Source organism: Ixodes scapularis, unplaced genomic scaffold (genome assembly GCF_016920785.2).
Source record: "Ixodes scapularis isolate PalLabHiFi unplaced genomic scaffold, ASM1692078v2 PGA_scaffold9__187_contigs__length_104089568, whole genome shotgun sequence".
Lineage (NCBI taxonomy): Eukaryota > Metazoa > Arthropoda > Arachnida > Ixodida > Ixodidae > Ixodes > Ixodes scapularis.
In genome coordinates this window covers 24,035,307-24,049,085 of record NW_024609884.1, presented here as the reverse complement: position 1 = coordinate 24,049,085, position 13,779 = coordinate 24,035,307, and the positions used below count along the sequence as shown (strand labels likewise).

At 46.0% G+C, this 13,779-nt stretch overlaps 1 protein-coding gene and 1 non-coding gene across 5 annotated transcripts in view; both read right to left on the bottom strand.

Moving 5' to 3' along the window:
- The window catches only part of LOC8028084 (calcitonin gene-related peptide type 1 receptor), a 71,153-nt gene that overhangs the window by 44,667 nt on the left and 12,707 nt on the right, over positions 1 to 13,779 (bottom strand). The window lies entirely within an intron of this gene.
- Trnae-uuc lies at positions 3,526 to 3,597 on the bottom strand. The gene has a single exon. It is a non-coding gene; the product is annotated as a tRNA-Glu (tRNA).

Genomic DNA, 13,779 nt, shown 5'->3' with positions numbered 1-13,779 from the left:
GATCAACCACTGTGGGATCAACTGTCGAGCTAGTCGAGCACACACATGATGCATAAGATATTTCCAGTGCCACGTAGGACAGAATCTTCTTAGGCATGCGATACAGCGACAGATGACTCCGTCAACACGTCAACACAACACAGATGACAGCATTAGAAACTAAACAGAACGAAACCGGCGAAACTGACGAAACCACCGAAACGACCACAACCACTACAACTGTACAACTGCAACGGCTGCAGGGCTGACACGACTGCAGAGGCTGAATTGACGGGGGACATCAAAATAGTAAAGCCATTATTTTGACATTTTACGGAAGTGACGTATGTCAAAATAATTTTGAGATATTTTGACGGCTGACGTTTTAACGGTCGCTGCCTTTTTCTAACTATCGCCAGGACAACCTTTAAAAAATCGGGCAAAAAAAAAAAAGAAAGAAAACACCGACGTCGTTGTGCCTGGTTGTAGACCCCGGTCGAAGAAAGCAATTCTAGACTTTATGTCAGCCCATTCAAAAGTGGTGAAGAGGGGCATCACGGTTTCGTGTCTTGGCTCGGCCCTGGTGAAGTCACGTCCACACATGATGAACAACAGTTTCTTGTCTCGGGTCAGTGACTCAGGGTATGGGGTTCCCGCAAGCTTTGTTGACGGAGATGGCGCGCTCATTTTTCAGAGAGGCTAAGGGTGTTGAGAGGAGGAGTGTTGATTTTGACAAAAGGCGAATGGTGGGTTGCGGTCCTGAACATCCACCGGGTTTCCCACAACCTCTAAAAGGTTGGAAGTCGGTTTGTAGTGCCTGTAGTTTTCTCAGGACCACAAGAAATGAGCCAAATTTGTGCTAGAGTCCGCGCAAGAGCAGAAAAGCGCCCCCCGCCAAAAAACAAAACAAAAAAAAAACGCAAAACTGTTTGTGTTATGCGTTGCGTGTTATGTACCGAATTTCCTTGTCGTGTGGAAAGTTCTATGTTGGGCACACTGGGAGGTGTCTGAACGACAGACTTCGAGAGCATGCGTATTTATTCAGAGCAACGGTGAATGGACTTCTCTCTTTGCATTGTAGGGATTGTTTGTGTCAGCCTGCGTTCACTGATGTGAGGGTCGTGTGAGGGCGCAGGGAGAAGGTCACGAGAGAAATTATGGAGGCTTTTTAGATTTCATGTTTGGGGGCCAGTGGTGTAAGCGAGTCAGCTGTTGCGTTGTCCCAGAAAGAGCTGACGTTCGTGGCATCTTCAATTAAGTGTCCGGATCATAGGCGTAGACTACGGGGGGCATCGGGGCTCGTGCCCTCCCTGGTGAGATCCAGGAGGAATAGAGCCCCCCCCCCCCCCCCCCCCCCCCCGGACCATGATCCGTACCGAGACGCTGTTTACGTTTACGTGCCATGTAATGAGCTTCTAGTAGTGGCATGCAAACAAAATAACGCACACAGCGACGGACACATGGGGATATACATACGCTGTAAAATGTACCCCCTAAAATAATCTACTGATAATTGCTGGTGTAAAAAAAATTGCGCGGAAAAGCACCCCCCCCCCCCCCCCCCCACCTTCCCGGAGAACTTCTCAGCCAGCCTGCCCGCCCCCCCCCCCCCCCCCCCCCCCCCCTTTTCCGGGAAAATGGAAAGTCCACGCCGCTGGTCCGGATAGTATTTACGTAATGTGAAGTCACTGTTTGCCTGATAACCAGCAGCCGGAATGTCGAGTGTGTCTGTGTGTAAGGCTACTATCTGATTATATGATATGTGATTCTTTTTTTCTTATCGTTTCAAGTAATAAATTGAGGTATGAGTTTAGCTGTTCCTTTCTTTGTCACCTTTTTTCAAAGCTGATTTTCACCAACCATGTTTGATTGTTACCAACTGGCCAGTTCATCACTTTGATGCAGGGTTGAAACTTTTGGCCGGAGCCACGCGAGAGAGAGTCCCAATTTCCCTCTGCCCCGCCTGTCCCGGCCAGCTGTGCTAGTTAGTTTTACTTCGTTCAATTTTTCCTGGATAATTTCCAGCAATCTCCTAACCTCCTTTTTGTGACTGTATTCCTTTCCTCCTTTATTCTTTTATCTTCGACAGCAAAACCCATCGCCCTCGCCAGATCCGTTACCCCTTCAGGAAAAGCGAGGTGAAACCCCGTTCACTTCAAAACCAAATGTACTAGCATCTCACTCTCACAATGGCAGACTGCACATAATATGTCTATCTCTTAACATTTAGCCTTGTGCGTCTTTGTCCGTAACACCCCCGTTCTCGCCTCGAACAGCAAAGAACTTCCACGTGAATTATCAAACACATTTTCCTTTTTTTATGTACTTTTTTTGTGACCCGTACATTGTTAAAGCTTATTTTTCTTGCATTCTTCCCTCCCACATTTTTTTCTGCCTCTTTCACTCCTTACTGGTTTGCTCAGCCCAATCACTAGTGTGCACATATTTAAATGTCAGCTTTCAGGTTCTGTTTGTTCATTTTGTGCTTAAACGTTGTATATGTAAATACTTGAATACTTTCCGTGCCCACCGGCTATCATCCATTTCAGTTAATTTTTCTTCGAATTTCAATTTACTGATTGTCTCTCTGCTCTCAAAGCACGACCAACCCATGTCCCCCTGCACTCCCTCATTTGGTGTGCTCCCATGCGTTCCCAATGTGGACCTGCCCACGCTTCTTTGTTTGTTTGTTCGAATCCTTATTGAACCTCTGATCCCATACACTGTACCCCATTGCCAAAAGACAGTCATGACACCATTACTCCTTTCCATACACCCCTGACCACTTTTTATCTGTTATAATTCCATATTCCACAAAGTCGAGTTCCATAATTCCAAAGTTTATTTTTCTTTTTCTTATTACATATTTTTTTTATGGTCCTCTAAGTGTTTCCTTCCCTCATTGAGCCGTACTTTCAGATATTTGTATTTCTCTACATAGTCTATTCATTTTGAGGGGTTCCCTTTTTTCCTCGTTCAACACCATTACTCCAGACTTGTTACTACTAAAGCTCAGGCCCAAGCAGTCCCCTTCCTCTCCATATATACTAGTTAGTTCCAGTAATGTGTCACGGTTATCTCTTGAATTACATCTATTAAATCCCCCACCCCCTTTTTTTTCGCGTCTCACTTTTCATCAACACCTAAATTGCTTTGCTTTTATTTATTTTCGATTTCACTTCTGAAGAGCAAAGGTGATAGTCGAAAGCCTGTATGAGCCCGCTCTTTATTGCGTTTATGTTGAAAAAATGGACCGATAAACTAACCTCATTCAAAACAAGAAAAAATATCTTGTTCCGGCCAATCCTAAGCGAATAGGAAGTATTCACTGGACGCCATATTTGAGGGCGATGTTTAGAGCGCATGCTCCTGCTAAGACCGACAACCTTGATGCTGCTAAATGCACGCTCCAAAAGGACTGCGGAAGCTCGCCGTCAGCACGCGCTCAGCAGCAGCGCACACGGATATCGCCGCCAGTGAATACTCCCTATACGGGCTGTCTAAAATGAAGTAACGAAATCCAGTGAACACCATCACAACAAAACGTTCCGACGCCGGGAATCGAACCCGGGCCTTCTGGGTGAAAGCCAGATATCCTAGCCACTAGACCACGCCGGAGAGCTATAGGCTGTTTATGTTTAGTGCGAATTCTAATGCACAGATCCTCCAACGAAAAGAGCACACTACGGTGGCGTCAATTATTAATTTGATACTTCGATGGCTGTACCATCGAAGTAACCCTACTTCAGTCGTGCAGCAGCGTCCGTTAATCGCAAGCGATATGTCTAATTTACGCTCTTTACGCTGGACGCCGTCACTGCGCTTAATTTTTACGCAAGGAATCGTTGCCGAGTACATGCGTTTATTCCAACACACTAATAGTTTTCACGTGAAGCCATGCAAATAGATGCGAGAAACCGAAGATCGCAGATTTGTAAGCATTGTCACGGTGTGTAACACTTCTGCTACATCGTGCTTCATTTCAGTAAAATCTAAGGAATTTCTGCCAACATTGCGCCTATGAAGTTAATTCCACCTTGTCGATACGGAAACTTATAGCTCAAGCGTCGCTACACGGTCGGATTGTTACGGTATGCTGATGCGAGTTTTAAAAAATTTCCGACTATCATTTCAAATAAAGTATTATTCAGGTAATATTTTTGTACCGTCGATCCTTTGGTCAGTCCGGTTTCATTCGAAATAAAAGTAAAATTTACTCGCTAGGTTAAATATATGAATTAAGATTGTTAGCGGAGGCCAAAAGTGTACGAACATTTAAAACCACGTAATTTCAACAACAAAAAAGAAAACAAAAATGGAAATAAAGGTCTGGTGGGAACGGGCACAGCACAAAACGCACTGCACTGACGAGAACCTGCAAACTGAAGGTCAGCTATGGCGGCAGGGTCACGTGATACCAACAGAGCGGTACCCATGCAAAGTTGCCGAGCACTATGAGAAACGCTTCGTTGTCTTAATTTGAGGTGCACTGTCATCTGGCGGCGGTACGACAAAACATTCTCCGAAAAACTTTTCGCCCTGGGCAAAAACTCACCGGATGAAAGACTGGCAGACCTCTATTTATTCTTATCCTACCGGTCTTAAAATTCCTCTACCCCGTTGCTATTCAAGCGATGAAGAACGTGCACCCTGTTGTTGTGGTTTTTCGCAAGTTGCGAGACTTTCTTTGGCTCTGACGTGGCAGTGGATGGGCTAGGGCAAATATGGCGGCGTTTTGCAGCACAATGAACTCGGAAGATGCCATTTTGTACCTGCGCACTTCGATCGCCTCGTCGTCTATGCTAGTTGTCGACCTCTAAACAACGGCGCACCCTATCAAGGGGCTTTAGCTGCTAGAGGGCAGTGTGGGGAAAGTTATTAAATTTGCTGGCCTATAAAATTATGCCAGGTTTGAAACGGTCTAATTCCGACTGGTCTTGTTGTACACGACGCGACGTAATTAGCGAACATGATGGTAAACTTGAGACTGGGGCAGGAAAACGGGACTCCCTTTTCGGAGGTGCAACGGGGACAGCGGGGTTTGAGCCGCCGGCGGGGTCCCGCCAGGCGGCGTGTAGGGGGGCCAGGTTGGTTAATATTGTTTAATGAGGCATCCGCAGACTGTCGCCGCGAAGTGTCGTAAGGGGGGAGGTTAACATTCGCTCCAGTGATACACCCGCCGTCCCCCACTGCGCCTCCGAAAAGGACGACCCTAGAAAACGGAAAAAGCGGAGAAGAAAATAAAAAAAGAACAGGCAATGGACGTTGCCTGTTCTTTTTCGATTACGTTAATAGTTTGGAGATTTTTGTTGTTGTTTTTCTACAAAAACGTGTATCCGACAGAATCCAATCAAATTCAATCTGAGGGTGGCATCATTAATGCTGGTTGCTAGTTGAAAGAACTGTACTGTCTGTCTTCGTCCCTACATGTTTTATTATTTCGTGTTTTTCAAATTCAAGAAGAATGTTGTACTGTTCACTAGCTGTACATTTTCGATCGATTCGAGCATGAACATGCCAAATATCGCACGCAAGGCAAGACTGCCTCTGCATGACGCTGCCAGTACCAAGTGTTGAAAAGTACTGTAAGTGCATTCTACTTAAAGTGCTACTTCAAGTAGGTTTAGGAAACTTGTACTTTACTTGAAGTACATTCTCTGAGTACGTACTTGTACTTTACGTAAAGTATTTTTTTCTGGAACTTCCCCAGGAAAGTAGAATTCCCGACTTCAAAGTACATACCCCAAATTTGGTTTTGTTAATTTTGTATCACGAAATGATGATTTGTCAACTCCAAAGAAATACTTGGAGAGATATTCTACTCTCACCAGAAACGTGAGCAGACGATGCACCGTTCCGTTTGTTCTGGGAGTGGCTTTCCCGTAGGTTTTTGAACTCTCGCTACTTCTCGGTTGGTCAGCGCAAGCGAGGAGGTTTAAAATATTAGGAGAGCAAAATTAATCATAATGTATCACCTGAGACTGGTGCGGAAGAATTAAAATTTCAAGTCGAAGAAAAAGACAACAGATGAGAACGTCACAATGCTTTGAGACATTCTCTTTTGTTTTTTCCTTCGACTTGAAAGTTTCTTGATATTTTCGCACCCCAATCTCAGGTATCACATTACGAATAATTATCACCAGCTCACTTGCAAACTCACTTTTTTTATTAAGGAGAGTACACTACTGTATGAGAGGATTGCTTTCGGAAGATACCGGGCTGACGCTATCTCTTAGTACATTTAACCCCCTTGGGTGCAACAATCCAGTGCAAGCGGCGCCGAATTCAGAAGAGGGACTTCTGAATTTGGCTCCATTCCTGAAAATAACTACACTCTGGCCACTTGACTTTATCAGATATTCGCCCCTGTTTTTGAATATAGGTCCTACACTTGGGCAATGCATACCAGTTAAAAAAATCACTGTATAGAGGAATGAAAGCGCATCATGAAAGACCGTGTTAAAATACTTCTACTTTACTTTGAAAGTACATTGTATTTATAATACTTTACTTCAAGTACATTGCACCCAGTGTACTTGCTACTTTACTTGAAGTACATGACGCCTCATTTACTTTGTACTTTACTTGAAGTACCTTTTAGATGTACTTTACCCAACACTGCCAGTACTAACGTGCAGAACCAAGACATGCAAAGGTTCGACCCATATTTTTTTTTTTTTTGTCTCGCCCGCAGAACGCGAGCTTCGCAACTCGCAGTTGCGGAGTTTCTGTGGCGGCACAGCGTGAAGTCTAAAATGAGGCTGCACATTTCGCCATTGTTGATATAGTGAAACATTACAGAAATATCCATTGGTGAATTCTTAGAGAATGCGTTAGCATGACCCTTGGAAAACGCCGCACACGTCTCCCTTTGGGAAACGCTAAAACTGACACCTTCACTTCTCTGTTTTGGCCTCCTTACGGGGTCAGTGCTAGCGATTCCCAAAGGGGGACGTGTGTGGTGTTTCTCAAAGGTAATTCCTTAATAATCCAACAATGAATCTTCCTGTAATTTTTTCACCCCTTTTTGTACTCCCTGTCAGTGTAGGCCGACGCCCTTGGATACGGTCATCCATATCACTAGTGGAAAGAACCACATTCACAGCACTCGTTGAAGGAACTGCATCCATGTCACTCATGGGGGGAACGTAATCCATCGTTTTAACTACACACACATATCACAACCCACGCACCGCTACTACGGAAACCCAGAGCGAAGAACAACCGGCGACGGCAGAGCGGCAACTGAGCACCCCCGCATTCTACCGCGCCGCGGCGCCTCCTTCTCTCTGGCTCCGCGCCAGACGTGCGACGCTCCTTTGACGAAAACGAAAACGCTCGTTCTGACGAAAACCCGGTAGTGTCTGTCAGTTTGTCAGCGACGGGGGGGAGGGAGAGGGTGACACGTGCTGACGTCAGCGCTTCGGACCAATGGGGGCGCCGCAGCGCCACCTTCTTCCCCTCCTTCTCCCTCTCTCCCCGGCGCTGACAAACGAAAGAGGCCACTGGGTTTTAGTCATAACGAGCGTTCTATTAATGCTCACGCATTAGAATAGTTCAAATAAAAATGAGTCGTTTTGACACTTTTTTTTAAGTATTATGCCCAATGGTCAACGCAACCGATTAATCCATTAATTAATCGATTAAAGGGTAGAGACTAATCGGGTTAATCTTTTTCTTTTTTAATCAACGCCCAGCGCTAGCTACAACCTTCAGAATTTTTAACAATATCGCGCGAACGCCGACAGGCCGGTAGATCAGCGTCTTATCGCGGCGTGAAAGAGCAGGTCAGCGAGACTACGCGAGTGTGCCAGAAGGCACACGTCTAGCCCAGTCATGGGCACGTTACCAGTAAAAAGTAACAGTGTTACAGTTACAGTTACCTAGGGGGAAAAAGTAACTCTGTTACAGTTACAGTTATCGGATTAAAAAAGTAACGTGTTACAGTTACAGTTACCGCAGAAAGAGTAACGCCGTTACTTTCTCGTTACAGTACCAAAATTGGACACAAGAAACCATAAACCAAAAAAAAATATTTTATTTGTTACACTGTAGTGAGAAGAAAGATGAACTGCTGAGAAATTAGAAAACATTAAAACCGAAGGGTGCTTCTTTTTTGTGTCATTCGTCGTTTCAGAATTTTAACGATTATAACTTATTTGCAATATTTGTTATAACTTAATATCAACTGTTTTTCAAAATTGTCATCGGAGAGCTTCCCTCTCTTGATGGCGAACACATCGCGTCCTTTGCTGAACAGGCGTTCAGCCGGCGCGCTTGACGGAATCCCCGTGTTGAACCGTCTGGTTAAACTGGCCTCTGCGCAAACCAATCGCATTCCCGCACGTGGCTCAGCCCCCAAAAGTTTTCACCAATAGGCGACAGGGTACAAGCTTTCGGACATACGTTGCGTTAGATGGACCTCCCGCGTCAGTGAACATTTTCGTTTATTTTTCACTCCGAAACCAAAGAGGACACAGATGGTCACATAATTACCTTATGGGATATACTCGAAAGCAGGCTTAAATATAGCAGGTCAAACAGCTTTGGAAGAATATAGGGGGAAAGGAGACAAAGTGAGGCCTTCTGGTGCTCTACGTGTGTACGACGACCACCGCGGCGCCTCTGTCTCAAACGCCAACTGTGGAAGATCAGTCCGCACACGCGCCTCAAAACAGCAATTTCTCTCTCTTAAAAACACGTGTTTTCCGGGTAATCGCTTCAGCTGGAGCACTGCAGAGAATCCACAACAAAACGTCTATTGGAGTATTTCTTGGGGCTGTCAGCGGGAAAGGCAATTTACTCGAGCGGTTCCGAAGAGAAAGAATAAGTTAAACAAGCGCCGACTTTCCGCCTAATATGGGGACGGCTTCCTTGGAAACTCATAGCGAAGAGGGAGCGGCGACCGGCTGGGTGTAAAAGCGACGTACAGCGCGGACATATCTGACAAAGAGGAAGGGAGAGGGGGAAGGGCAGACACAGCCCAGACGGAATACTCGGAGACATGTCGCATGACCACCGACACCCGCAGACGGTCCCCACAGAAGAAGATTGAGCCAAAGTCGGTGAAACACACATTGTTTGCCTCCCCTACCACCGCAGGCGCCGCTTCCTTAATCTCCCGGTTTCGTGCTCGCTCGTCCGTCTCGTCTATGGTCCGTCGTGGGCAAAACGAGGCAATTTTTTTTGTTTGTTCAATTTCTTTTTTTTTTTGTCAGCCAGGAATTTTAATTTTATAGTAAAAAGTAACTGTAACGGCCTAAACAGTTACAGTTACCCAATAAAAAAGTAACAGTGTTACAGTTACAAGTTACCAGTATTAAAGAGTAACGCGTTACAGTTAAAAGTTACCGAAAAAAGTAACTAGTTACCGGTAACGCGTTACTAGTAACTAGTTACTGCCCAAGACTGGTCTAGCCTCGCTGACTTGCTGTTTCACGTTGCGCTAAGGCGCTCATTTACCGGCCGGTGTGCGTTCGCCCGGTATTGTTAAGAATCTGGAGGCTGTACATTCCTTCACATGAAGCAAGGATATTTCATGGTCTTGAGGTTCATAACTTGATGCAATCCTCACAACGTAGTAAAACAGAGACGAACGGTACTCCGTGAATCGGGTTTTATTCTTGACACGTTAAAACTAATTTTGAACAAGCACTATCATGCATTTTTTTTTCATTGGCAGTTCTAGTTGGTTTTCGAAATCATGCCATGACATTAGAATAACATCGCTTTAAAACTGTATGCTTACCAACAAGCATGTGTCGGTACACACAAACAACCGCCAAATCAAGGCATAGCACTGAACTCGACCACAAATCTGTCATCACTTAAGAACTTCTGTTTAAACTCTGTTTTGTCCATTCTCGCAATAATCAGCGGCATGGAGGTCTTCAACGTCATCGGCAACCCTTCAACCGGGTAAATCACTTCAACGGAACCGGAAGGTTGTTGATTGTTCCCGAGCAATCGGAACGTGTAGCTTTTCGGAAGCTTCGTTGGAGATTTCCCTCCGGATCTCGGCAAGCAGTGGATCGCCGCCCTCAGTTCGACGGTCTTTATGCCATCTATGCATCCTTGTAGCTGTATTTTGTGACCGGTCTGGGTATAGAACGGTTCGCTCCTGAAGTGATGGATTCCAGTGGCCAACTTCGAGTAAGGCCCGACCGTCCAGACATGGTCCGCCTTCTTCGTAAGCGGCTTGCGCACTTTGTCTACGCTTTCAGGCGCCAGGAAGTTGGCCCCATATGGCGGCAACCCTTTCGAAGTTATCGGCGCCTTGAGGGTCACCGACATATTCGTGGTACACTTGTTTGAGGCGTGCAACACCAAATCCATCATCTTCACTTTTTCGCCGCAACTCTGGCAGCAGATGCTGAAGTGCGGGCATGTCCGATAGTGAGCCGGCATTTCCAGAAGGGGTCCGACGTAGCTGCAGTCTTCCGTGTGGTTCCAACAGCGGACGAGGCACCCAGAGACCATGACGGCTGGCGTCATATCCGGGTCATCTGAGGTCAGGACGGCGCCGTCGAACGGGCACCCCGTTGCCGACCGTACGCGGCAATAATAACAAAACAGGTGCCTGCAAGTGTCGGCGCTGTACAGCTTGGAGGGAACCATGCCACAGAGCGAACACCGGGGCAGCTCCGGCACAGGTGGGTAGAAGGGGACAAGGCGGCGGTCTACGTCCCTGGAGTATTCCACCAGCATATAACTGTCACCCTCCTGGGTGATGACGCCGTTGTCAGAAGATAAAGGTATGTCGTCCACCTCTTGGAGACCAGACGGGACCGGTGGGCAGAATGGAAAGCAGAACCACATCTTCACTTGGCGATGTTCGGTGCGAGCTCTACAGACGAATACTGACAACGTAGCGCGCGTGACTGCTACTGCTTCCTTGTGCACTGTTCCATGAGCGCGTATTGCGATTAACATCTTCTTCAACATGAAAAGCTAGCGTCACTTCACATCACGCCAACTGATAAACATGGGCTGATATATCCTCGATAACCACCGTGCCCCAGATAAACAAACAGAAGACGTACTCGCAAACATTTTGTTTTCTATCGTTATTTAGCATTGTCATGTATATTTCGTTTCAGCCTAAAGAGTAACTTCGGTCAACTTCGAAAATTTCGAGATAGTGGATAATCAACTGATCTCTACTTGGGGGCTGCATGGCTCATTGAGCAAACAGGTATGAAACTATCGGAAGTAATTGACTTGTCCCGGAAGTGAGTGCTTGACAGGCTTTTCAACTCTTCGAAGTGCTCGTTTGAACAGCGTTCTGGGCGCTGGATTTCTTTTTTTCTTTTCTTGTCATCTCAAGTGAGCCTGCAGTAACAGCGCATGCAGACCCGAGAAGTCTCCTGGGAAGCCAGTCGAGGTGAAAATTTTGAGCTTCAAGCTGATGAAGCGTGCATATGCCCCCCGTTCAAATGCTTTATTCTCGAAATATAATTAAAAACGGGATTCTTAAAGACCACTCAAAGACACACAAAAAAAAGCACGAACCAAAACGTTGATTGAATGCACAACGAAGCCCAGCAGACGCCCGATTCCAGGGATTAGCACCGAACTTCCGGTGACTTCACTTGCGCCAATTTCGGAAAGTATGCCATCGAACCCTTTTTGTGTGTGGCCACAAACTCAGTGGCGCTATCTATCGGGTAGCCCTGGCACATTTTCGGTCCGCGTATGTTTCCTCATTTCTTACGCTTCGTTTTTTCACCATAAGAGTGAATGACGTCTTACTGTGTTATTCTTACGTCTTACAGCGCTCAAATCTAACGTTCCGTGGAAAGGGCGCGTAGATTTGATCCCGCAAATTCTGCAAAAACCCGCCGTCTAGTTGTTCAATCCCCGCTCTTGCCCGTTTCCATCTGGATGAGCATCGTAAGGGCGTGCGGTCGTGTATCACTACTGCGTGGTGCACGTTAAAGACCCCAGGTTAGTGGTTGTATCGCACTGGCTAAATTGCCCATCTACAGCTGAGACACCAGACGCCCACTGAGGCAGACTAACTTCCGGCTGTAAAAACATACACACAACAATTTGCTTTTGCCGTCTAGTTCAGAGCCGGAAGTGTTTAAGGGCCATTTGCACACTGGCGCCACCACGTTTCAACTCAGGCGGATAATCTCATTGTGAAAAGCACTCATGAACGACCCTACGTCTTTTGTTTCATAAAAAATAAAATATTTCGGCAAAGGCGGGCAACATTGTACACCCAACGTCAGAAGTGGGTGACACACACGTGGGATACACAATATCACGTGATCTACCACGCTGACTTGCGCTGCCAAAAACCTCGTCTCCACTACATCGCTCCTGCTTCAGCCGGCAAGTTTTCGCAAAGTTTGTAGGGATTTGTCGAAGGCGAAGCTTAGTAAAGTGCACACGTATGCTGTGACGAAGATCGGAATACGAACCGCGGCGAAGAAACAAGAAGGACCAGACGCATGTCTCCAAGCAGCGCCTCCTCAGAGGTGCGGATTAGGGTTGTCGCGAACTTTTGTCGAACCAGATTTTTTGGTCGAACTTTCGGGGTTCGACTGGGTCGAACCGGTTCGACGAACCTTCTAACTTTTAACCAAATTTCGACCGGTTCGACTTTGTGGACAGTGTGGCCAGACCTTTATAGAAGCATGTCTAAGTTTGGAAAAAAAATTTTATGCCAAGGGTTATTTTTAAATTTATGAACAGTTGCAATTAAAGAAACCAATTCTAATCACTGAAGAAGTTAATAACTTAATTGTTTTGTGCTGTATTAACTGAAATAACCAATCAGCGCTGCACTTAATTCATCTCTTAGCCATTATCATCCAATCCGAAGCCAACTGGCCAGACTGTCGCGCATGCGCACACGAGTCGAACCTCAATAGAAGGTTCGTCAAAATTTTCACTAAAAGTTCGAAAAAGTCGAACCTGGTCGACCTCGAACCGCGGCCGGTTCGCGACACCCCTAGTGCGGATCACGTGACTCTGCACCGAGTGCGCTGCTCGAGAATACCGAGGGAAAAAAAATTGCTCCCCAACTCCAGACGTCACCAAAACGGAAGCACAGCGTTGGTTCCGCCGCACGTCACCCGCTGAATTACCAGATATATTTTTTTCCTCGCAAATCTGGTTGGCCAATTTAATAAACTTGCAGGTGGTATTACGTTATAACTTATAATATTTGACGTACGATCGTTCTAGATGATTCTAAAGAGAACTGCGTTTTTCTCTTACTACCGAAAATTAAGCGTAGTCAGTCTTGTACGCGTTACTGAAAAAAAGTAACTGATTACAATTACAATGACTTTATTGAAATGTGTAACTGACCACATTAATCAATTACTGTATCACAAAAGTAATTGAAAAATTGGCAGTAAGAAACTGATTACTTTTAACATTACTTTTTTTCTTTGTTGTGGCTAAATGAGGCCGGTGCAGAACACAGTCGTCTATGCCGCGGCAAACCGACACCGCCTAGAAAACAAGACCGTAGCGCTGACATTTTTCCATCACCAACGAAGGCCAACGCTGGTCACTGATTGGAAACGAGTGCTGCGTCAGCGCTCGGCTTCGAGTCAAGTTGGAGCCGAACGTTGACGTAATCGTCGTGTCCAATCTGCGACCAGCGTTGGCCTTCGCTCATGACGCCATCTCATTCAGCACTACGGCTTTGTTATCTATGAGGTGTTGGGCAAACTCGAATCGTAACAACCCGTTCACGAGAAACGAGGCACTCTCGACAGCTCGACAGTCAAAACCTCCCTGAGCGCGTTGACATTCTAATCTTTCTGGTATCTTGGTATG